The 25058-nt window shown below is 42.1% G+C and overlaps 1 long non-coding RNA gene across 2 annotated transcripts; it reads right to left on the reverse strand.

The window, feature by feature from the left end:
• Positions 1-231: 231 nt before the first annotated feature.
• Positions 232-23383, reverse strand: LOC137163238 (uncharacterized). 2 transcript variants are annotated; one of them, XR_010922673.1, is made up of 3 exons: positions 23339-23383; positions 16716-16778; positions 232-1558 (listed from the first exon to the last, which is right to left on the reverse strand). It is a non-coding gene; the product is annotated as an uncharacterized lncRNA (long non-coding RNA). The 2 variants fall into 2 exon arrangements; XR_010922674.1 differs by lacking the exon at positions 23339-23383 and adding an exon at positions 21193-21249.
• Positions 23384-25058: the final 1675 nt, after the last annotated feature.

A 25058-nucleotide genomic window follows, 5' to 3' on the forward strand; every position in this document is an offset into this window, starting at 1 on the left:
TATTGTTATAAAAAGTAATTACCTGTATTTGAGTTATATACAGCCTATACTTTAAAGCTTATGTCTGTGAGTTGGCAAAATAAATTTCATTTGCAAATATTTTCAAAATGACCTCAATAAACCCTCTGTTGCAGCATGCTAAACAAACACGTTATTGTGTTTATGGTTGAACTATGAGTAATTGTAAAGGGCAGCATAGTTTTAATCTTAAATTTTAAGATGAGGTCCTTGCACATTAGATCTAAATGATGCAGGGAACTTTGGTCTTCCCCAGGATTATGCAATAATGTCAATTAATTTAAAAACACAAACAAACAAAAAAACCTTTGATAACCTTAAATTGTTTTGAAATATTTCCAATATACTCCACAAGATGAAACTATAACTAAAGCATTTTTGCATTGCAGAGCACAATACTGCCTAGTACCTTCTGGAGGGAGGGGAATAGTAGGTTAAAGCTTTGGATGGGGAAACAACTTCTCATGCCCTGTGTGTGAAGTAAATGAGAAACAACACAGACCCTATAACTGGATTTAGGAAGAGGATATTGCTGAACCAGCTCCTAGTTTTGACTTCAGTAGTCACTATCTCACTGAAGTGAAAGGGGGTTAGCTTCAGAAGCTCACACCTGAGAGAAGAAGCTATGGGGAGAGGAAATTCATATTTGCGGCAGCTACTGTATGAGCAACAATGTATATTCAAGGCTAGAAAAATGATGGCATGGATGCATTGCTGGCAGTTCCAGGAAGACTTCAAGGTTTGCAAGGCAGCCACTGCCTCCTGCAGGCCTCTCCTTGTGTATGTAAATTCTGTACCCTCTTCTGCCACTCTTGCTGAATTTCTCTAGCTGGCTAAAAACTTTTGTCTGGTGGAATTGCTGAAGTATGTACAAAGGGAGAAGTGAAGGAAAATTCTCCTCCCAATTCAAGCCCTCACTGGGGTCTGGACGGTGAAGTGCTTGCCTCCCTGAAAGAAGGGCTGGGTTTTGCAGCCGCAGGTTTTCAGTTGCCCTTATTGCTGTACTCTCATTCTGGAAAGATCTCCCCTTTGCTGCCTTCCTGCTCCTGGAAGGCCAGTAATGTGGAAGCTGCAGTCATAGAAAATTCATGAAACTTCTCTGTGGGAAAAGATTGCAGCCTAAGGAGAAAGACAGTGAAGGAGAAGGGCAGGATGGCAAAATAGCAGTCCAAGAAACTTCAGCAAAAGGGAGCAGCACTCTTGTGGAGACTTGCACAGCAAGTTAACAAAAAGGTAAACTATAGGCCATTTGTGCAGTTGCATGATGACACATACACCCACCCTACTTACAGGTGCACTACCAGGCATGGGTTTGGGGGTGGGGAGGGACAGATGTGCACTCAATAGGGCCACACTGCAGAGAACGGTATTTCTTAATCTTTTTCTCTTCTGACCTCCTATTAGGGCTTCCTTCTTCAGCAGAGATCTTCCAGAAACCAGAGTTCTGTAATGGCACAAGTATCATGGGTTGCATGAAGACTTCTGCCATTTGTCTCATTTGGGGATTTCTTCAGTGCAATAGGAATCCCCCAGAGGATTTCTAAGGAGGAAAAGATATAATTTAAAATGACAAGTTAAAATTTCTGGGGTGTTCCTACTTTGACTTTACTTGTCATAACATTCCAGCCCCAATTACGAGAAGACAGGGCTGTTGCAGTTAGTATGCTCCATGTGGTAAGCTAGAACCCTTGCTGATGTGTCAGTGAGCCATATTGCTGCAGCAGAAATAATGCAATGAACAAGGTGAACATTATTCATTTTCTGTTGCAACTACCTCGTTTAAGTGAATTAAAAACTGCAGATGAGAGACTGGTGGTAAAGTTCAGACTACTTGAAACTTCCCCTGATCTGGAGACTATGTCTAAAAAAGTGTCTAAATGCTGCTAACTTATGATAAAGTATTTACATTGTATTTGCAGCGTAAAGGCATTCCCTAAATTTTACTATTACTCAAGATATTGTAAGGTAGGAAATCTTTTTTTACTACAATCTGTTTGTAACTTCAGTCAACCACTAAACATACACAATGGTGTGGTGGAATGAGGAACTTAAGTGTGAGCACGCATGACTATTCTGTGGAAATTCTAGTTTTTAACGTGCAGCTGTGTACTCCAATGGCAAAGTACTCATAGGTACATGGGATGGGAGTCTATTGAAAAACACTTCATAGAAACACTTGTCTTTCCTTCTTTGCCTAGTTTCTCCCATTTTCTCTTCCTGCACCAATCTTAAACCACTACTCAGCTACCCTAAACTAATCGAAACAGTGCATAATGAAAATGTCATGAAGTTGATGCTGTGTAATACGTACAAACCATGACCCCTAAGTTTACACTATTCAAAACACCAGCTAGTTTTTAATGTTAAAAAGGAGTTCACTTTTTTAAAGGTGCAGGCTTTTAACTCTTTTGCACAAATACTTAAGCAGTTTGTGTCCATATTCTACTCCATTATTTAAGAAACCGAGAACTTGATCCTGCCCCATTGAACTCTACAGGAGCAAAACGAAGCTCTGAGCACCCAATGTTTTCTAGTCACCACACTCACAAGGGGGGGGGGGGAGGGGGGAAGGTGGAAAGTCAATCCCTGCTCTGAAGATCTTGCAATCTTAAACCAAATTACAGAGAGGGAGAGGGGGAATGGCTTGCAAGTTTGTTCTAAGTAAACTATCCCTTGCCAACATTTTTACTTAACTCCATTGGTAGGTGCCACTATTGCAGTTTGTTAGCTAAGCTGGATCTATTGTTCCTTCTGTGATTTTGTTTGTCACCCTTGACTTTAAGAAAATAGACAAGGGTTAATAAGTGAAACTCTTACCTGGTCTAGAAATCCCACAAGAAGCTGAAAAATAACTTGATAAACTTTTCATAAACAATATTTTGGTAATTTTAATCTTTCGCAATCAAGTCTGTAGAACAAATCAAGTCACTAGTGCAATTTAAAAAAATCTTTGGTTTCTGTAAGAAAAAGCTTTGTTCTGCTTATCTTAAAATGTTTCTTTTTAAACACTAATATTTAACAGGAAGACAAACCAAAATTGAAATAACCCCTTAACACTTGGTTTAGCTAGGCACATTGAGAGCCTTCCCCCAAAATAGTGACATCTAGTGAGAGTAAAAGATAAAACTAGATTTGCTATATGTGAGGCTAATGTAGCATACTGGTTTTTTTTAGTGAGTGCATGTAAATTGTTAATGAATTGATTCAGACTAGAATGCATGTTTACATTCTTGCTGCTTTAGACTCATTTCTCTTTCTCTACTAAAGAAAAAGCTTAACCTTTCACTAAATGAGCTACTGCACTATCATAATGGCCACTACTTTACCACTTAACAAGGTCTAGGGCACAATACATCAGATAGTCTTTAAGGTACTATAGGACTCCCATTGTTTTTACTATAGCAAGTTGGCTAGAACAAACTAATACATTTCTGTGGGCATAAGCTTTCGTGGACTGTAACCCACTTCGTCAGATGTCCATGAAAGCTTATGCCTGCAGAAATGTGTTAGTCTTTAAGGTGCTACAGGACTCTCATTGATTTTGCTGTATACAGATTAACACGGCTACCCCTCTGGAACATTTCTCTGTAATGAGTGTCTGTAACATTAGGCCAGACTGTATTCTCAGAACTGGCATTTTCTGCTTGTAAATGAGTGGATTGTCTCTTGACTTGTCTCTTAGACTGTGGCAGAATGATAACTTTAATCACCTCTTCAGCCCCCAGCCTTTCTTTAAGTGTTTCTGTAATGGGTATTTTCTTAACTAAAGCTACCTTTTACAGTGAAAAGGAGCCGGGAGCGACCTGTTCTGCAGCAGGCTCCAACTAAGTATGTAGCCAAGTGCTACATGTGCTATCATCTTATGGCTGTTCCAAGATCTTTCTAGACAAGCAGGTATCTGATGTGTGCTTCAATCAACACTTACTTGACAATTTGTGCCTTGGCTGGGTAAAGATCTCTATTTCTGATGGCTGAGGAACTAACCATGTGGCAGACAACGTATATTGGACAATATTACATTACTCAAATGACTTGGAACTGTATATTCCCAAACTGTGGAGGAGTAGGTTTATGATAAGACCACCCATTCTTTGAAAACAACGTACAGATTTTTCCAATAAGCATATTTCTAATCCCTGCAGTGCAAACATAGCATAGCTTTTCAATTACATTCATTCTTTGCTGTTGTGGGTGGGGGAAGCCCTGTAGATGGATGTTATGGAACACAAGTCAAATGCAAGGATTTACTATGTCATTTTAGTTCCTGCCTGCTTACAGGATTGATCCCTCCCCTGTCATGTGTTTTGTCTATGCTGGTGTTTAATGAGTAATGCAATGTGCCCTTGCCCCTTAGCAACGTCTCTTGGGAGACTATTCTACAGTCCTTTTTGATTTTCTCAATGACGTTTATCTTAATATTGAGCTGACATTCTCTCTCATCCTCTTAGTCATTAGTCTACCCCTTTTGGTTTATCAACACTTAGTCCCCCTCCTTGGGAATGGTCATTACTGTATACCACACTTGGTCTTGATTTAGACAAACTGTTACACTCCCAGACTAGGGCATGTTTTAAAACTGGGATTTTAATACATTTAAAATAAAAGCCCCACCAAACAGCTTGCACAAACCCCAGTGTTGCTAAGCACCCGCCAAACTACAGCAACATTCTGCTTTCCACAGGATCCCTCCCTTTTGACCTCCAATCCTTAAAGGGGACAGACTGCTAACATTCCCTTATGAGAGCTATGCTACTCTGTCATAAATGTAAAGTTGGCCTGACATTAACCCAATAGAATATTCAGTCCATCCAACTGACTTAGTGGTAGTAGTAGTCCCTGAGTTCCACAAAACTCAAACAGTTGTTCTCCAGTAAGTCTGTCTCTCATCTTTCACAACTTCTGGCACTAATGGTGGAAACTTCATCTCTTTAGATTATTCCACATTAAACAGGAATTTTCTGTAGCAAGCAGATAGGCAGTTCTGAACAGTTTAAATTCCCAAAGATTTTATATCTTAACACTTTGTATATGATAAATGGTACAACCTAAAATTCCAAAGCATGGAGCACATGGTGAGTTCTTGTGAAAAATCCTCCTAAACAAACATGATAAATTATATAAACTATATAATTTCTCAAAGGCAGTAGTCTTACTATAAGTTGATATCACTTCATTTACCATTATTACATCAGTCTTGGCTAGAATACAGGATAAGGTACAGAAAGAGGTATCTGGTATGGAATGTGACAAACATGAGGTTAACTCCCTCTACATTCACTAGCCTGATGATTGGACTTAGACACTGATCAGTTAGCATCCCTAGATATTTATGTCAATGTCTCTGGGGTGCTGTTTTCTCTAGGTGGACAAAAGTGTCAGTGGATTGTTCTGGTGACCTGTCCACTTGTGTACTGCTGGTGTCAGGGTCCATGGTCTCATTTTGGCATGCAACAGCTGATAGGAATGTCATATCAGTGTGATCATTAGTTTTTATGTGTACAGAATCAACATCTTTATTTCTCAGACAATATCTGACACCATCAAATAGTGTAGTTGGTCTTAACTCCTGCTCTCAGAAGCACTAGAGTTTGAAGGCCTGTGCTCATTTTGACCTTACTGCACTAGTTTGTCCTGTTCTGGGTCTTCCTCCAGGATGGTTTAGCAGGTGGCATTATAATTTACATCTAAGGGCAAGAAGTCTCAGAAAAATAAAAGAAACGAAGAACTAACATCTTTTCCCATCTTCTGCTTTACTTCATAGATTTAGAATATCCCCTTTCTTTTGAAGTAGTACATTAAAATTTACCTTCTATATGGGATCTTAAATAGCATGGTCCCCTTCTCTGGCAGATTCCTGACGTATTCAGTCACCTGATAAGAGGGGGATTCTTACCAAAAATAGGAGATTTTTGAGAATGTTTTAATGCCAGTTCATAGGTAAACAGCTGATAAAAGAAACTTTTCTCCATATAATTTGTTTTGGTTCTCAGGTGCAAATTCAGAGTTTTTAGGTAAATGTGAAAATCGTCCATATACTAAATAGAAAGGGGAGATTGCTGTAGCTTCATCGCATGTATAATTATAGGCATAGATTACTTTAAGGAAGTTCTAGGCTGACTTGTTTTTTCTGGCAAGGCCCTCAACATAGCCAGAAGAGTTCAGTTCAACCTTTCTACTTGCCCATTGCCCAATGGGTGGTGAGGGGTTGTGTGAGGCATTGCAGTTTCGCAGTAGTGATCTAACTTTCTGAATATATTTTTCAAACTCTTCACTTAATCCTTTTTGGGAAACCAATTTTAAAAACAGTAGTTGAAGATCTTCTCTACCACAGTCTTGCCTGGTTTACTGGTAACAGGGTAGGCATGGACAGACCTAGCAAAGTAATCCACTAGGATAAATGTATTCATATCCTTTATTTTTATCTAGCTGTAAGAGGTCTGTTGATACAAGCCCAAGAGTTCTGCTGTAACTATGTTAGTGGCGCTTTGGTAAACTGCTCAAGTTTCTTTTGCTTGACACAAGAACAGACGCTAGTGACAATGTCCCTCGTCATCTGCAGTCAATAGAACCAATCGCTCATGAGACTGATTACTTGCTCTGCTCCTATCTCTCCTCTCTCCATGTAGCTCTTAATGTACTTGCTTTTTGAATTTTCCAGAAATACTAGTTGATTTCTTGATCTAGCTTTCTCAGGAAGTAGTCCAGCCGTCTTTATCCAAATGCAACAGATACCATTCACCTATCAGGATGAAGATCTTATCACATTCTCCTGTGTTCTCTTGGTTATTAGGCCTGTGCCCCCAACGACTTATGAATAATTTTTACAAGAGCTGGAACTTGCTTTTGGGCTGCCAAAATGTCTTCTCAGGTGTGATCAGGGGAGTGTTTCAGGACTCTTCTGTCCAGTGGTCACAGTTTAATATAGCAGCCCTCCTGCCTAGTAGCAATAGTTCAGTGTGGCAGCCATCCCGCCTCATGGCCACAGCCTCTGTGACTGCAATCCTGCCTAAGGGCTATTGCTTGTGCAGAAGTAGGGGAATCCGGTCCCACCCTGCTCCACTGAGTTTCAACACAGGGCTCTGTGAGGCTCACTCAGCTGCTCCCCCAGCTTCGCATGGTGTCCAGCTTCTGTGGGTCACTTCCCAATGCAAGTCCGTGTCCCTTTTGGCTGCTGCCTGACTCTGTGGTATGTCACCTTTGGGCTTCTGGCCCGTGCCTCTGGTGTTTGGCGCTGTGGCTCCCCCTGTTCACCAGCTCGATACCAGCTCAGTCCCGGTCCTCCCTGAGAGCTCCCAGGGTGTGTCCAACTGCTTGGCTTGCCAGCCCTAGACTGAGCTGCCTGGTTGGTTTTTAAACTCCTCTTCCAGTAAGAGCACGCTTGGCAATGGCGTGGGGACAGGACCTCCTTAGCCTGTAAGTGTTCCTTAACCCTCTCCTGGCCAGTGAGGTGTTCCTACAACCTGTCACATCATGGAATAGGCCTTATAGTGGATGTAATACCCATGGAGCTGCCTTTATCACCAAAAGGTTGGTAGTAATAGCTGCTAACCAAGATATCTTTCCCTCGCTTTCTACATCCAAGGACTGTAAAACATCATCTTTGCTCATCTCCTCTGTGCATTCAGTCATTTCTCCATATCCCGGGGCATTCTGGATAAAACATCTACCTCCACATTAGATTTCTATGGGCAATATTTAACTTTGAAGTTAGTTGATTAATTTTGCAACCCACCTGGGTGCTGTGGCCTTCAGCCTGGCAGAGTGAAAAATGTAGATTAAAGGCTTATCACTGTGCTTGTGACAGCTTTTGCTTAACAGAGATAATCAACACAATTTGTCAGTTACACCCCTTTTCAGAGTTAGAAATGCTACCTTTCCTGAGTGTAGGTGATAATTCTTAGCTGCAGTTGGTGTTCTTGACCGATAACCAGTAACAGCAATACGTGAAAGCGCACTATGGAACTTTTAGTGCCTGGTAGCAGGCTCCACCCATCCAGTTAGCATGCGACAAGCTGGTGCACTGCAGATTTATAACCTGGCTTCCTGTGCACTAAGTCTCCCTGTAGGCAAGCCTTTAGTGTACCTTTCTGACTTCGATATAAGACTGTACTCAACCCTTACTGGAAGCATCTACATGTAGCATAAAAGGTAAGGCAAATTTGGGATGGGCCATTTATTGGTGGCCATCCTAGGCAATCAGCCGCTTTAAACTCTTTGGTATTGCCCAGTCCAGCTTTCTGTCCAGATCCCTCTTCTTGTCCTTTGGCTTTCTTTTTCCAAGTCCACTTTTGACTGTAAGTCAAATTCCAGTGGGATAGTCAACGAGTAATACAATGGCTTTGCAATTAAAAAAAAAAAAAAAAGTCTTAAATGTACCCTCATTAGCAGGTGATGAAACCTCGCCGCCTGTGTAGTTCCCCTGTGGTGCTTGTTGGCTTCTCTGCAAAAGCATGAACAGCCAGGTTGTCAGCTGGCTCCATCTTAAAACCATCAGCAGCCATCACTATTCCCAGGTAACATCTCTCTCTCTCTCTCTCTCTCTCGGAGATCACGTTTAGAAGCCTGCAGCTTAGTACCAAGTTTCTGTATGTGGAGTAGGGAATCTGTTCCATGTCTCCATCTCTGTAGAAAACTTTGAACTCAGCATCTGCTGGGCCATTTTCCTTTATCTCTGATAAATGGCTCAGGTTCACTGCTAAGTTAAACAGATATTGATTACTCCCTCTGCTTACAAGCTGTTCTCCTCTTTACTGCCTTAGTTGATCCTTGGTACTCCTCCTCCCCGCAACACTGATGCCACCTATAAGGATTTTATCTGCTGAATATCCTCTGAAATTTCATATTTGCTTTCGGTAAACGTCCAAGCACAGTCTGTCCCTTCCAAATGCCATGTTTTAGTAGTTTATTGATAGGAACATTTATCTGGCATTTAAATGTTGACTAGTGTCTCCTAATGTCCAAATAATCAGGCCATTGAGTAGCAGCATGTGGCTCAAACATTGCTGTCAAACTTTCAGTACCCAGGCCCGCATGAGTCCAACATATTTCATTAGCAGGTTCTTTTATTTTAGTTCCTTCTCACTTTCAGTAGGCACAAGAATTTCTGGTCCAGTGGGCAAATCCCACTGCCATTTCCAATCTGGCCAGTTTCTTGAGTGATTCTTTTTGCAGGGCATCCTGCCTGATGATGGCCTTTGCACCAACATCTGAAACAATGGTCACAAGTTACTGCCTTTACCAGCACACCATCTTTTTTGAAGTTGCCTGTCTGCAGGTCTCCTCCCATGACCAGTGCCTTTCTCATGTGTCTGAACAGCCTGTTTTTAACGTTAGTGTAGTTTAATGTTAGCCTTTCGTGTCTCATTTATCAATAGGTTACCTTTGGAGACTCCTTTCCCCTTAAGCAGAGGTGTGGCTTCTCTTTCTGGCTCATGCTCTGTATACAGTGATCTCAGAGAAGTATACTTTACTGCCTAAGGCCATGTCTATGCTACAGAATTATGTTGACTTAACTTACATAAGCATACAGCCACCACAGTTATTAAATCACTTGTTTGTGCACACTTTGTTCCTTGTGTCGGCAACTCGTGTCCTCACCAGGAGCACTTGTGTCAATTATTCTGTCAGTGTCAGGTAAAGTGACCCGATAGCAAGTGTGGAAAATCAGGCCTGGTGCTAGGGAGTAATAGGCGCCCATATAAGAAAAAGCCCTGAATATCGGGACTGTCCCTATAAAATCAGGACATCTGGTCACTGTAGTATGTGGCAGTATGTGCTGAAAGCTAGTAAAAGTCGACGTAAGCAACACAGTGACTAAACTGACACTGCATTGACTCAATTACATCAACGGTGACTCTGCACTACTTGGGGGGATGGTGTTACTAAATTGGCACAGAGAGGCACTTAAACAGGAGCCAAATTTAAGTGAAGACACTTCCGCAGCTAGGTGGAAGCAAAGCAGCTTACACCAACCTACCCATGGAGTATAGACTAGACCTTAGTTAGAATGTTCTCCATTCCTCACCTTCCATTTTTCTCTCTCACTTGCAGCCAGAGTTGATTGATTTTAAACATGTTTTGCTTTTATACTTTAAGATATTTTTCTAAAGAAAATTACCAACCTATAAGAACCAGTCTATTAAAACATGTTGATTTGCAACTAAATATAGCCTTTACTCTAAATTTGGTGCTTCTTTTTGCTAACCAGGAGGATACACTATATCTAATATGCTTATTTAAGCAGTTATTTCGCTTAATTTACATTTATTCAGTTTCTTAATTTTTACATTTTTATTATGTTGAAAATGGTGAATGATGCATTTATTTACTAAATGATGATTAATTAACTTGTCATTGACATTAAGCTCTCTTTGGATGGAAATTCAAATTCAATTAAAATGCACAAAATCAGCATTTAATAGATTTATTTAATAAAACTAGCTCAAATATACTTGATTCATAAGGCAAAAGGTTATCAAAGCATGTTTTGTATTTAAATCTAACTCATTAAACAAAGGAAGTATCAGTAGTTAATGTAACATTGTTTCTGGTCACCATGTTCAAGATGTTAGAACTAGTAGATCTAATCCTCATACCTAATTTCTATTTATAGATTACACGAAAACAAGTTTTCTTGATTTTTCAACTCCCAATTGGCTTCTTTACTCTGAATGAACTAAACTCAAATGAAGAAACTATTCTCTGTGCACATCCAGAAAAGGCCCATGCTCTTAAAAGCTGGCTTAACACTTCAATAAACTCTTATTCCAGGTGCTTAGCTAGTGATTTCCACCAGTTCAGTGGTGTGACTTTCTTTAAAACAGCAAACATATACTGCATAGTATTTCTTTATAGTATTTAATTTACATTATTTTAATACACATATGTGCACCCGCACACAGTTTAGGATTAACATAGGTTGTCAACATAAAATTTAAATAGATATCTTAAATAAATACTTAATTTAAATAAAAAAATCAGATTTAAATTAAAAATACTTTTTTAAAAATAAGGTTTCATCTGCAACCTGTTTCTTTTTAATTAAGGTCACATGACTGTCTGAATGTTGTCATTCTGCAGTCCTATTGGGACTGGATGGGAGGAAACATGCTTTGTACAAGGACAGGATCATACATTTGGTTAGAGCCAGCTTCTTGTCAAGCAAACTTTACTTTATCTCAAACAGAGTTCTGACTAGATGACTCTCTTGGCTCTTAATAGCTTCTGGTAAAGTTCAGTTGCATCTTTCCCCTGGTAATAGAACTTTTTAAGATGCACCTAAACTTTGGCAGGCTCAGATAAGCTTTCCCTGTTGAATAGCTCCTGAAGGTATACCCTAGGCAAACTGCACCTACGTTTTCTGATTCAGTGTACCCCTTTTGAATCAGATTTTCAACTTGATAAGACAAGCTGCTAATGCTTTCCTTGAGATGAGGTGGGTGGGCTAATATCTTTTACTGGACCAACTTCTATTGATGAGCGAGACAAACTTTCAAGCTTACACAGAGCTCTTCTTCAGCTTTAGCTGTTCTTCTCATGGGGGTTGCCAATCTGTTATTTTAAAGTCTTTTTAGACACTGGCTCTGTTTTCTGGAGTGTGGTTGACTCATCTTTCTATGGGGTTGGACTTCACGCTTGCTTGAAATTTCAGTTTTTCATAATACTGTTCCCGAATGGCTCAACTTGTTTCAGTTTGATACTTTTCTGCTGAGGCCCTGCTGTGTTCAAATTTATCTTAACTGCAGCTCACTAGACAATTCCTGATCTTTATTATTTAAGTGGTTTGTTATATATTTAACTAAAGAAAAACGTTTTAGCTGCGATTTTTCTGCACACTGTCCCAGAAATACTCAGAGTTGCAGATTTCTCATAAATGCTCATCCTTTACCTGTTATAAGTGACCTCCCACTTTCATATGAAGGAACGCTAACTTTTTACCAGCCATAGTGCTTGCAAACAATTACTTTTTCCCCTTATGTTTCTGGAGAAAACTCTCTTTTCAAAAATCATTTTTCTGTTTTCAACACTTTGTGGTAACTTTATCAGAAACAAGCTGTAACAACAAGGTTAGTCTTACAGGTCAGATCACTGCAATTCAGCCTCCTCGTTAAAAATCCTCCTCACTTCCATAGGGTGAACGCTGCTCCTTTCCCATTCCTCTCTGTCTAACAAATGCATAGGAATCAGTCTATGGGAAACCAGGCCCGCTATTGTGGGGAACTTTCCTTGCTTATACACTACCGTAGGAGAGTTGACAAAAGGATCTGAATCCCTGCTTCCACTCTCTTTACTCAGAGGCCCACCTGACCTTGAGAACTCCCCTTCCACTCTCCTGTGTGGTGGGGTCCCTGTAACCCCGACAAGGCTGGGCCCAGAATTTCTGGGGCTCAACACCCAGTTTTGCCATGGTCCCTTAGGGCAGGGGCTAGGAGTCTCCACTGTGGGGTACTAACTCTGCACTGGGCACTTCCCCAACCCACTAATCATTGTATACAATGCAAAGCAATACAATTTATTAAACAAACAGCAATAACAATCAAATAAAAAATAAGAAAAGAAGAAAAAGGTTACGCATGTGGTAAAGGGAGCGGGTGGTTGCAAACTACAATTGCTAATACAGCTTGTGTTCAGTAGTGGGGAGCTTGATGGGACCAGAGACCTCTTTAAAGGCTGGAAGAAGGGGAAGTACCAAGGCTGGAGGCAACAGAAGTGCTGCTTCCTTTCCCCACAGTCTCCATGTACATTGATGGTATAATGAGAAGTAATAAGATTAATCTTCACCAAAGGAGATTTACATTAAATATTAGGAAAAACTAACTAAGGATAGTTAAGTTCTGGAAGTGGGTACCAAGAGAGGATGTGGGAATCCCTGTCACTGAAGGTTTTTAAGAATAATCATCAGGAATGACCGCTGTATACTTGTCCTGCCTCAGTCCGGGGGAGGGGAGAACAAGACTAGATGACCTATCAAGGTCCCTTCCAGCCCTACAATTCTAGGACTCTATGTCATGAATGTAAGACAGTGCCAGGCTGTAGATTCCCCTCCCTCAGCACCGTCCTTTGGTAGATTCCTGTTCTCATTCAAGTGCCTCTCCCATGTCAGTACTCCACTTTCCATGCCCCAAACATCAAAGGAGTAGTCCACAAGTCCCATCAGCTACTTTCTGGCCCCTCTCCTAGACACTGTAGGACAGCTCCTGGACCTTAGCCCTGGGCATGGATCCTCTCCCAGAGCAGTCAGGAGATGAGAGACACTGGGAGGAGTCATTCTGCTGACTTGCTGGCTTCATTTCCTTCCCTAAGTGCATCTTGTTCCTACAGCAAGGGTAGAATTCCTAGCTACAAAACATCCATCACAATTTATCCATTTCAGGCAGAAGCTTGAGGCAACAGAGAGGCTTTGCATTAGGCCCTATGGGTTAATCTCTAGCTCTGGAAGTAAGTCAGATTTCATAGTTGGACTGCCCACTACGAGCCACCAGATGTTTAAATCTGGGGCCTGTTAGCCAAAGCACCTATGCTTACCTTAATCATGGGGATGGTGCACAGAAGGAAAGCATGCAGCCAAACCCTATATCATGCAGACTTGGCAGATTAAAAAAGTAATTAAGGCTTAAATTGCAACGGGAAGCAGACAGGGAGCTAGTGTATACTTTAGAGCATTTAACTAATATGTAATATGGCCAACCCTTCTAACATTTTGAGCCACTGCTTTCTGTATCTTGAAGCCTTCAGGTATAGTTCCATTGGATTCATGTTACACTAATTCAATCTGGATCTCAAAGTGATGGAAGACCCTGATATGATCCACATCTGACAGAAAAAGTTGTAATAAATACAGAAACTATTAATATTAAAAGATACTTCTAGCCACCAAGTGCACCTCCAGTTTATTCCAGTAAGCACAGGTCCAGAAATATCCCTGAACTTGATTTACCCAGGACAGGCACACCAGCAATAAAGGGGAAGGCACCATTCTTGCCCTACTTTCCAGTAACTTTTCCATGCAACCGCATCAGCTCAGTGTTATCTGAGTTAAGTTTAAAATCATCTTCCCCTCCTCCAGAGTTCTAATTTGTCCAGGCATCAGGAAAGCACCATTCAGGCCTTATGAGGATGCACTATAGCTGAAGTGTGGAACATGAGAAAAAGTTCAAGCAAAGGGCATTACCGCATCCAAGCAGAGCTCTGGATCAGTCACCAAGGGCTTGACGCAGGAATGGGACGGTCATCAAAACTTAACAACTTTAACTTTTTCTGAAATGTAACAAAACTTTATTACAGTGGAAACTGCCTAGAGGGAATTCTGATAGAATGAAACTCCACTGAGATTGAAGAGGCCTGATTGCAGAAAACTCCACTGAGATTGCAGAAATCGGATATGGAAACAATAAAAAACAAAAACAGGCCCTGGTGATCCACAGTGCTATTGCCATATGGCCAAGTTACAGGGTAGAACCTCACTGCATTGTTGAGCTGTCAAAGTGGTTCAGGAATTTGAACTGGAGACATGAACCTCTCTTTTAGTACTGGTGTTTACACACCACATGCTCCAAGCCTGTCGTTTTTGCAGTAAGAGGGATATGAAAAATGTTTTGATGAGTACAAACACATTTCTGTTATGTGGAAAGAGGCTTCTGAGCCTGGGCTTTCACTTTACCCATTGACTCAGTCCATGGGGGAATCCCTCTATAACGAACATTATACTGAGGGCCTGCCTACGCACAAAAGCTGTACTGCTTTAACTATATCGGTATAGTTCAAGGGTACAACTCCTAATGTGATCACAATTATACCAGTATAAAATGTGTTTATACCAGTCCAGTATAGCTTATACCCATATGGGAAGGGGACTAAGATATACATCAGTGTATCTTCATACCAGTATAATTGTGTCCATATTAGGGATTGAACTAATATAACTCTATTGATAAAAAAAATATCCCTTACCAATAGTAATACCATTACAAAAGCTGTATGTGGCGCAGCATTCATGAATGGGGAACATTTCACTTTCATTGTGGGTGGGACCTGTGTGCGTCATGGTTGTACACAACTTTGCTGTTCCCTATTTGGCAATCCATACAGTAAGTGTCTGTGCCCTTAGGTGTCAATCCTGCCACACAGAATTAGTCAGGATCAGGCTCTTAGATTGCAAGCTTCACAAGGGATAGTGACTTGGTTCTCTCTCACTGTTTGGTACTGCACATTGACAGCACTGTATTAACAACAGTACCTAGCACTGTAGCTCAGAAAACTTTACACCGGAGGGTAGCCACATTATTCACGATTTTAGTGGTGCTGACCCCACATAAGCCATGAAAAATCACAGAACTGGCTTAAGAATCATGAGGGTTTTTTTTAAAATGAATTTTGAATTATTTTTATTTGCTCTCTGGTTTCTGAATCTATAGGGTACATTTGCTTCATGTTTAAGCTTCTCTCTGCAACCAGGAGAGCTAGAATATTTTTTTAACTGAGATTCACATGCAGTCTCTTGATTCCAAAAACTGGAGCCTTAAAAAAAAAACAAAAAACTTCACATATCGCCAGGCTTCCCAGAAGTGGCCATGCTGAATTTCACAGGTAGACAGTAGGTGACCACTCCCCCCCTGAAAAACCATCACACAGCAAGTCAGCAGCAGAGCTGGGAAAAGGACCAAAACGACAGACTCCACCTTGTGCCCTATCCACTGGTCTGCACTGCCTCCCTGCTAGGCTGACAAATTCCACTTCTGCATGAAAACTGCATTTCCCTCACTTAATACAACTCCCCACTCCGCTCTAACAGTTTTTCCCTGTTCGGTATTTATATTACCATGTGTCAGCTGTAACTGTTTTGGACATTGTGGTTTAGGGTTGTTTTTTTTTTTTTTTTTTAAACACCTCCCACAACATCTCAACAGGAACTAGCCACCCCCAAACAATGATAAACAGCTGCCATCACAAACCACACCATTATTATTTCCCAAGTTGTCCCCATGGGAAAGAGCTCCTACCCTCCTCCATATAAACCCTGTTACCAAAATACAATCAGCTTAGAACAAGTCACAATATGCCAGCATGTAAAAAAAGTGACCATTTTTTTCTTGTTTAGATGAAGCCAATGCTTTTAAGAAATGTATTATATAAAAGTGCACAAGAAACTGTTTTGAGTTTTGAATACAAGTTAGTAGGTCAGCCAAGAAAACTATTAACTTGAAATATCATTAGAAATGTAATTCAAACAGTATGCAAGATTTCGTTTGCGGAGCACAAGAACTGGTAGCAGCCATGCATTCTGCACATTTAGAAGCAATCAATGGAAATGTCGGCAATGTAGAAATAGGAACTTTAAAGGCAGTGTGGCAAAGAGCAATTGACTCGTTATAAATAAATCTGACTGTTTTCTCTGCTATACATATTTCAGTTAAACCTTTTAGGGTGGACAGGACCTTTCAAAACTATCTTTACACTTGCTGTGTGAGAGTCACCAAGTTAGCTCCATTTCTTCAGAGCTCAAAAACAAAGCAAATTTTGTTATTTAACAACTGTAAGGGAAAGCAAAGGGAAAAAACTATGCTCAGTATTCTAGACTAGGCTTCAATGGTCTTGAAAACATTAGTCCATATACAATTGAACACACACATTGTATTCCTGTGTTATGAATTTAATATAAAAGTTGAATGATCCCAGAAATACCTATGGGATACACTCACCAGAAGCTGTGAGGTGTCCTCTTTGGAAGTATGTTTCTTTCTCCTCTGTCCTCCTTCCTGTTACTAGTTAAAGAAGATAACAAGGTAGATGTAGCTCTCATCACTGCAATCACTGGAGCTTTAATCCAGTTTACAGTAACATTTTGTAATCAAAAGTTTAATCAATTATTGGCTTATAACGTGATTTTATCCCATTAACGTCTCAGGACCATATGGGAAAAGTTTACAATACCCCTCTAATGAAGGCTGCACTTTTATGAACATTTACTGGAATCTCCAGATCCTAACACAGAGCTTAATCCTGTGAGGCCTTGAGTGTCCTCATCTCCTTTATGGGAGCTGAGTGTTTGCAGAACATTGCAAGACAGAGGACTTTGAGAAACACCCCTGAGGGGCCAATGCAGTTTTTTATTCATTATGAATTATGTGCTCATAACTAGTGTAAAATAAAATAAAAATTTCTTTACAGTCCGACTTTGCATCCATAAAACATCAGGTTTTACATTTGTCAGTTTTCCAGTTTTTCTACTGACAATACACTTGATTAGTACATCTGTTTTTGTTCTTTAGATCTTTGTTAGTGGAAATCTCATTTTTACTAAAATGCCCATGATATGACTTCAAGGACATACATTTTTATACTCCTGTTCTGTACAGTCATGTGGTATACTGTTTTAATGTTTTATTATCCATTAGAGTTTGTAAAGTGAATTTGGATCTTCAGGATTAAAAGTATTATAAAATGTAAAATAATGCAGCAGTATTAAACTACAAAACTCTACTGTAAATCTCTGAGGAAAATTACCTTTCAAACTACATAGTATGACCTTCCCATAGTCTCAGAGAAGTTTGTCCAGATATCTTTGTAGTATATTGAAATTCTGTGTGAAGTTATAAATTTCTTATCATTATAGCTTGTCATTACTTTCAGAAAGACTAACTGAAACACGCAGCGAGAGAAAAATTGTATTAAAGCTTTCAAAATGGACATCTACTTCTGTAAACTCAAATGCCAGAAGAACCATTAAATATTAATATTGAATTGTAATGGTTAAAATGTTTTGACTGCCATAAGGGATTTCACAACGCAGAACAGCTGTGAGATTAATAGAAAAATTCTTCATGAACTACCGATGTACTTACTCAAAAATTGTCTCAAGGAATTGGAGCCGTATAAAGAACAAACAAATAAATAAATAAAAACAACAAACAAAAGACAGAAGGGAGGGAATAGTGATTTTGGAGGTTATCATTTGGAGCAAATTATGCATCAGACCTTCCCCTGAGACTACTTAGATTCTTTTCCAAATGGTAAAAACTCAGACTCATTCAGGCAGCAAAACTGAAAGAGATCACCTACAAAGCCCAGGCAAACCAGCAGAAATGAGAACTTGGGAGTGCATGAAATGAAAATTGATCCAACACAGGAAATTGACTTGGTCAGTTGTGTAGAAAATGATGGCAACCAGAGACTGCATTATGAAGCTCTGTAGAAAACAATCTCTTCCTTTCTCACCCCAAGCCATCTGCAGATGCATAGATTTCTGGGAGGGAAATGCCCCTATAGCAATGTGCATCTGTAACGTAACAGGACAAAGAAAACCCAGGTAGTACATGGTAAAGTTCAGGGCAAGACAAAGGCAGATATAGTATAGTGCAGATGTGCTTTGATCCCAAATTCTGCCACATTTATTCTACAAGAAGTCCCACGGCAACAGGATTGCTTGTGGAGTATGGATATCAGAATCATGCTTTTAGTCAATTTATTTCAAGTGACCAGAGACTTCACCTCTGCAACCAGCAGATGAAAAGGAAGCCAAGCAAAAGTTTTTACTAAGGCCCACACTGGATCGTGCCTTAACAAGGCTAAGCAAGTCAGTAAGGATTTTCCCCCTCCTTCTGAAACCTGAACTAGGGCTACCCAGGTAATATCTCAGGTTTGGGGAGCACAGAGACTGTGAGCAGATCCTCCTCTCCAAGAGCGAGTGGGTGAGGAGTAAGACGAGCCATATCTCTGCTCCTGCCATGCACTAGCAAGGAGAACTGGCAAGCAATGTGGAGGGGAAATATGCTGCACCCCATAAAGTGGTGTCACAAATTACTGAAGCAGGAGCTGATAGGGGACTGATGCTTCCCCTGGGCAATATGCAATTAGAGGCAACTAACTTTGCTGCGGAAATATGATCACCAAGGAAAGCCTGCAGCTCAGAACATCAGTAATCTAGAGAAAATGAGCGTAGGCTTTAAAAGTCATCTGGTTATGGATTAAAGTTTCTATGGCCTGCAGCCAATGATAGATTGAAATGTAATATGAATGTTAAGAAAACGTTATGTGATACATAAAACTCATCAGTCAAAGTCTGTTTACAAGCATGTTTTCAAAGGAAGGAAGAAGTAAGTTTGAAGTTTTCTGAAGCAGGACAAAACAACCAATAGCCAGAGCCAGCTCCAGCAGACGTAAAGATGCTGAAGTAGTTAAAAGAAAATCCAGATTTAATTAAAAATAACTCTGCACATATGGGGACAAGGTCTTGTTCTCGCTGAAATCCCCTACTGATAGCTGTTATATTACAAAGGCACTCTTTCAGCACGATGATGTATAGCCCTATGTAATCAATCATCTGAATTCAGAGATGATGGTTTATATTGTGTTTAAGCACACATGGTGCTGTTTTATTAATTATTATTATTATGCTCAAAAGTGTCCTCAATGCTTTAAAAGAGCACTCAAAGAGGGGATCCCTGACCAATTTCATAATCGGATGATGCTTTCGCAATGCGATGCAGTAGAAGCCATGGTCCCTTTTCCTAGAAGCTTCAAATCTTAATGACAGCATCTTTCATCTCTGCCAGGTGTCGTGGGGTCTCCATTCCCTTCTTCACCTTCATAGGTCAGGAATTTTTGGGTCTAGGGCTACACTACATTTACAGTGAGAGCATACAGTGGCGCAGCTGCACCGAGGCAGCTGTACCACTGTAAACTCTCGAGGCCATGTCTACACATACAGCGCTTCAGCGGCACAGCTTTATCAGTGCAGCTAAGTCACTGCAGCAAGTCTGGTGAAGAGGATCTATGCTGATGGGAGAGAGCTTTCCCATTGGCATAATAAAACCACCTCCACGAACGTCACCTCCACAAACGGTAGTGTAGACACAGCCTGAGTAATCCCTGGGAGCCTCTCACATACAGATTTCCTCTGTCCCATTTGAAAGAGGAAGGCAGAAACCGCTATAGCAAGTTTCTTCTGCCTTCCTGAGTCTCCACATGGGAAGTAAGCATGCTAAGGATCTAAATCAGGGGTGGTCAATAATATTCTCAGAGGGACCACTCCACAAATTTTGATAAGTCGTAGGCCTGGGCCACTTCCGGCTAACAGTCACGTGACCAGACGCTGGAAGTTCGGGTAGTGACAGGCCGAAAACTGCCTGATGCTCCAGGGTAGCTTAAGCAGAGCATTGGCACCAGAAGCAATGGATTGGGTGGGCCTGCTTTCAAAGTGCCCCAGGCCCACCTATAGCTACGCCCCTGCATGGCAGGCCAGACAGAAATGTTAGACGGGCCGTATGTTGCCCATCCCCGATCTAAATCATGCCCCCACCTGCCCTAAAGCGTGTGGGAAACTGCCTTGAGGGGAAGTACTGGGGGCAGCATAGCCAAGGGAAGCCCTGAGAGAATGGCTCCAAAGCAGAGGTTTTTTGCTCTAAGACCCTTCTTGCATGTGGGGTCCTTGTTTGGAGCATTCATCTGACCTTTCTTGGGCTTCTTCTAGTGCTGTGATTAAAGGGACACTGGCAACTTGTTTTGGTTTTTAAGCTCACCAATTTGACAGGACACTTTTCTGGGTAGGGTTTTCAGCTCACCTCTTTTTGTTTACAAGGGTCTTTAGTGCAGACCCAAGAGCACCATCACCAAACTTCATCAAACTGACGCCTGCCCCTCTCCCTTTCCTCTCTGCATACATCTACCTACTGCCTCTTCACTTTCAGTTTTCCCATTGTTACTGGTAAACACCACCTTGCACAGGGTAAGAAACAACAGACACCTGACTTCCGCAGGGAAGCATGTGGCAATGATGATATACCAGCAACTGACCAACACCACCATAACCCTGCTGACTGCACAATGTAAACACGTTTTTTTAAAAAAATGCTCTACTCCTCTCTCTGTTAAAAGAACCTTAGGGGCTGCCTGTAATAGACAAGAACATTTTCAGAGGGAGTTGGAAGGGTCCCCTTAAATGAGTGATGGTGTAAACGTGAATTAAGAGCCTCTGAGTGGCACACAAACGAGAGCAGAGTAACTCTGCATTTCTGATACGCTATTCAATAATTAAATCATGTCAGAACGTACTCACTCTTTTGCCAATAATATGTTTCTCATTGGCACCTTTTCCTGTCACACCTGCCTATTTCAAAGTCCCATTGACAAGAAAACTAAAAATCTTTATGGTCATTGTTTCTCCAGCCTCACACATACCAGATCACAGTGACGCTCAGCAGCACATATCTTGCAACCATTAATGATTCTTCTCTGATTCTTTCCCCAGACTAAAGCCGGTGGCTTCTGTTGTAACCCTGGCCCTAGCACCTGCTACCCTTTCTATCAAGAGGGGTAGCATTAGGGCCTGCAGCTGTGATGCAGCAGCATTGAATGGTGTCCTGGAGAGAGACAGCCAATGAGAAGGCAGCTAGAGCTGGGGAGCTTAGCATCCACCCCAAGGAGGGAGTGGGAAGCTGGTTAGAAAGGAAGGTGGTGGCAGCAGCAAGAGGCAGTGCTAGGATAAGCCAAAGGGACCTGAACCTTGAAAGGCAGTGTGTTAGGAGCCTGCCATGAGGGGTCTAGGGCTCGTGACCGATGAGTTTGATCACAGGGCTGTTGACAGAAGAAATATAGTTTGGGTGCCTGGGGAACAGCTACGGTACCCACTGGGTGAAGAGCTGTTCACAGGTGAACCTGGTGTGGTCATTGCAACATCAAAGCAAAGGAGCATCACAAACCAGAGAGAGGTGAAGCCGGACTTTGTAGTTGAGGAGTAAATTCTCTCTCAGGGTGAAGTGATGCCGGGTGCTGTTAAGATCATCTTTTATTGTGATGGTAAATTACAGTTTGTTTTCCTAAGCAAGTATTTGATGCTACTTTGTTATTTATTGTATTCCAATATTATTGTTCCTGCCACATTTGACTTCCGTTTATAACATTTAAAATTCTCTCCATTGTGTTCATTTGTCTCTGCCTCTCCTCACGGTCGGCATAACCTGGGTTGCGGCACTTTATCCTATCCCCATCTCAAAACCAGGAGCTTCCTCAACCACAGCTCCGCGTTTGATACGTAGACCTCTCCGGTGCCTTCGCTGTCTAGATGTTGGGTGTTATCCTGGACCGTGAACTGTCCTGCTCTTCCCTTGGCTCCTGCATCTGTAATCAGCCATTACCCATCTGCTTTGCTACATTGTCTCTGCTAAAAGCCTCATCTGTAGCTCTAGTTTGATACACAGCCCATCCCTTTTGAATTATGCCTACCCTATTTCTCCTTCCCTGCTGGGAAGCACGTGGTCTCATAGCAGGCAGTACATGAGTAATGATGTTGCTCATAGGGCACAGTTCTACTCTCTTCGCTTAAACTGTGCAAAACGCAGAGACATACCATGCCAGAGTAAAGCCTGTGAAAGCCAGGAGAGGGGAAATCATTTACTTTTCCTTCTCTAAAATTGTCGATAGTTGTTATAAAAGTGGTTCTATGCACAGTGCCAATGACTGAGGACCAGAGCCTAGCCTGACCTGGTGTAAATGGACATAGCTTATTGACTTTGGTGCTGATATGCCTCTTTACACCAACTGGGGATCGGGCCCTAGATTCCTCTGTTTGGCCAGAAAACAAACACAGCGCAGGCAGTGGTGCTGCCATCTTCCTCCCTCTACAATGTCAATGTGAGTCAGCATTGCCTTGGAGCAGGTAAAAGGGTGGGTTAATCTCCTTGCCTATTTAGTCCTTTGCCTCCCAGCTGAGATGGTTAGGCCAGGTTGTGCTACTCATTGCCTGCTGCTATAACGGATAGTGTCAAGATGGGATAGTACTGATATCCATGAAGGGCTTGTCCACCAAGACCAGAAAAAAATATTGCTAGCCATTAAAGATGCCACTGAGGTCAAAGATGTTTCTAGTAGATTAAGAGTGTAAGAAGCTGGGTTTTAGCTACTACTTATTCCAATTCAGATATTTTTCACTCTGTGTACATGTGAAAGGTTGTTTATTTATTGCCTTTTGTCCATATTTTATTGTCACCATCACAAACCTAGTAACCAAATGATCAGATTCCAAACTTCAAATAGTGACTCTGAAGCCTATCAGCAATTTCTATTTTTAAAGAAGTGAGAACAGGGAGTTTTCTGAGCTTGCAATAATAATTTAATTCTTGGTATCCTAAGCCAAAAAGACAGATTTATAAAACATGGTCTCAACTTAAGAAGCAGGTAGTGTGTGATATTGAAGAGCAATTTCCTGAGGTACCATCTGTAAAGTAAAAGCACGTCCTGGGCAACTATTGCTGTTCAAGGAGCCAGTCCTGCAAACACCCCCCACCAGACATGGTGCATACTGCTGTGAATCAGAGGAACTACTCACCATGATGAGCGCTATCCCTAGCAGTCAGTGGCTGCAGAACCAGCTCCAGGCTTGTGCTTTAGAAGGAAGGCTGGTGGAAGTATTGCTTTAATGGGCAGCCCATCTGAAGTCACAAGCTGCAGCAGATTGACCAGCTGTCTTTAACCTTTGTGATTCTGCTGTAATGAACAGCAGGGGCTGGTGCCCAACGTGAGTGGCGGAGCTGCAGCTGGCAATTAGATACCTCTGCTCCTCCCCACACACGTTCATTTCTCCCAAATACAATCATCCTGCCAAACCACTTGGGGCTTTTGCCCTAATAGTTTTCTTGCTGCAATTGCTCCTGTTCTCCTCCTGAAAATGAGCCAACATCCCCAATCTGTGCCCGGTCCATGTTCCCCTTTTCACCTTTCCTCACCAAGTCTGAGGCCCTTTCGCTTCCCCTTTCCTCTCTGTGCTGCTTCACCAAGGCACGGGCCCCTCAGCTGCCCCTTTCCTCCTGGGTGAGAGGCACCTGCTGATGCTTTGTCATCTCACCTGGCTGGGGCCCCTCCTGCTGTGCTGTTCCTGAGGTAAAGGAGGATCTCCGAACTGAGGCTGCTCAGACTCTTGGGTGCCCTAGTCCCCAAGGATTAAAAACCCAGCCTTTGAGTATGTGCAGCCCGCCACACTGCTGTATACTTGCAATGGAAGAAGGAGGGCACCACCTCATTCCCTCTCTCTCACTGGCCCAATGACTGGCCAGGCCATTCCCCCTGCTCCAACTGCTCTTTCATTAGTTATGCCACAAGGAACAGCTTCAACCAGAGAGCCTGAGGGCTATCCGGATATCTTATCACTCAATGGTTGGAGCACAGTCCTGAGCGGTGGGAGACCCCCCCAAGTCAAAGCCTTTCTCCTCCTCTGGCAGAGAGGAGGGCATTGAAGCTGGGTCTCGCACGTCCCAGGCAAGTGCTCTAACCACTCGGAGACAAGTTAGGCAGCAGCAGCACCTCCTCTTCTGGCAGCTAGCTTGTGAATGGGGCCTGCTCTGGTAGGGGCAGGCAGAGGTTGCCTACAGGATCAGGCCCTGCATGTGACTTAGGTAACCACATGCCTATGTTAGGGCTGGCAAGGTATTTAAAAAATAAGGGACTATTTTCTTAGCACCCCCACCCCACTCCTCCTCCTCACCATTATTAATGATCAGCAGGACTCACCTACAGTCACCAGGAGCGTTTCTTGCTGTTTTTTGCAGCACTCAGCAGTTCCTGAACTTGCTGTACTGAGATGAAAAAATAAGGGACGTCCCTTGCCTTAAGGGACTGTTGGCCGCGCACTGGCTCACGAATTGCTCAGGAGTTAGGCAGACGCTAGGAATCCAGGTGTCTAGAGTGGGGCAGCAGTGTTCATGCCCCAGGCTCTGAGCCTGAGGTGCCTCAGGAACTTTGCCAACAGAAAGTGAGGCGCTGCCGCCAAGTGAGTTTAGGGACCGCTGGGATTAGCTGGCAGCCAAGCGGGGGGTGTGTGGATTGCAGTGGTGCCATGCATGGGGACTCAAGCGCCTAACTCGGGCACCGAAGTATCTTTTGTAGATTGCACCCTGAGTGTTTTTAGCACCCCTGGCCAGTGTGGGGATGTCAGAGAAGCAGGTCCCACAGAGGCAGAGACTGGAACTGAAACAAACTGCCTCCCTTATCTGCGCTTGAGGGACGCATGCAGGGGCTAGGAGCCTGAATGACAAGCCCAGCAATGAACCGCA

This window comes from Emydura macquarii, unplaced genomic scaffold, assembly GCF_026122565.2.
Source record: "Emydura macquarii macquarii isolate MOO-44397 ecotype Brisbane River unplaced genomic scaffold, CSIRO-AGI_Emac_v2 contig_2481, whole genome shotgun sequence".
In the NCBI taxonomy this organism is placed as follows: domain Eukaryota; kingdom Metazoa; phylum Chordata; order Testudines; family Chelidae; genus Emydura; species Emydura macquarii.